General features: G+C 32.4%; 1 long non-coding RNA gene across 1 annotated transcript; it reads right to left on the reverse strand.

Annotated features, from left to right (window-relative positions):
- Window positions 1-839: 839 nt before the first annotated feature.
- LOC109592902 (uncharacterized) lies at window positions 840-1,073 on the reverse strand. The gene is made up of 2 exons (XR_002190624.1): window positions 928-1,073; window positions 840-884 (listed from the first exon to the last, which is right to left on the reverse strand). It is a non-coding gene; the product is annotated as an uncharacterized LOC109592902 (long non-coding RNA).
- Window positions 1,074-1,420: the final 347 nt, after the last annotated feature.

The following is a 1,420-nucleotide window of genomic DNA, read 5'->3' on the forward strand; positions in this document are numbered from 1 at the left end:
GCTGTAACTTGAAAAATTTAAGTCGGAATCAGCTCAAACGTTCTACACAACATAAGGACATCAATATGTGACCATAATTGACAAAAGGGACCTTATGGCGGGTAGTGAAATTTGTCTTTCTAGCCTAAGAAATCCAACTTCCTGAGCCCCATTTATCATAAAATTACTCCACAGGATGCAAAAAGTTACCATGAAACTTTTAGAAACAATGATTGTCTAACAAAGCACTCACAGGTTGATATTTTCCATTATAACGATCAATTTTAAAATCCGCCATAAGGGCCCTTTTGTCAATTATAGTCACATATGTAATAAAGGTTTGAGGTAGTTTTTGAGCCATTTTTGAAAAAAAACCATGTGCTTTTAGCTTTTGCTTTTTTTGGAAAATTTACTATTTTAAAAATTGCTGCATACATGTATCTAAATATTAATTTTTTTGTTAGAATCAACTTAATGTCAGTATTAATAATAACTAATTATTTCTTATTATTTATTATAGGTTGTGGACCTGAGGCTGAACTCATCATCTCAAGGACTGATCTCTCATTCATATACTGAAGATCTATAGACTGGGTTTAGGAACTAAGGACTGTAACACTATAAGACTGGTTTAATTAATTAAAATCATTGTTGACTTGTACTCTGCATGTATGGCTGAAGTGTGTTTTTTATTTTATTGTCATTTTTCATGATTTAATCTCAAGTCATTGCACCTGCTTCTGCATTAATGGCTCTCGTAATAATTTTAATCAAAATTCATAATAATCAATGATAAAAAGACAACTTTGTGTATTAAACAAAAATGCTAAAATTATAAACAATAATGTTAAGTAATTCTATATAGTCTTCAGTTAATGTACAGCTTCAAACAGCAAACAATTAACCTATAGCAATGACAACATATTAGCAATACTATACTTAGAATACTTCTCAATGTAGTCTTCAATAGCAGAGAATTGTACTTATCCTCTTAGTGTCATTAACCTAACAATGGAATGTAATTCATCATACATAGTTACTGTTAGTATCTATTCTTCTTGTATGTAGTGCTCTTAGCATCACTAGCAGTAGTAACCACTAGTGATCCCAGGCAGTGTCACATGGAGGCGGCACTACATTGCTGCCCACACTACATGTACATGCACATGTATGCATGCTAAAAGTCATTTAAATCATTAGGTGTTAAATCCAGTACCTTTAATGACAAACATGTACATGCACATGTGTACATGAACATACATTGTTCCACTAAAATGCTAATAGTTTCTTTGGCATGATATAGTTTAAACTCACCTCAATTTTAAAAATCAACATGTCCAGAAATGTGTTGGTTGAGATAATTCCAATTATAGTTCTTGCAATCCCTAAGTTTGTGAGATAAGCCACAGCTAGCATCACTAAGAGTCTTTGGGGTGTGCCG

Source organism: Amphimedon queenslandica, unplaced genomic scaffold, assembly GCF_000090795.2.
Source record: "Amphimedon queenslandica unplaced genomic scaffold, v1.1 AMPQUscaffold_3563_Cont24444, whole genome shotgun sequence".
Classification (NCBI taxonomy): Eukaryota; Metazoa; Porifera; class Demospongiae; order Haplosclerida; family Niphatidae; genus Amphimedon; species Amphimedon queenslandica.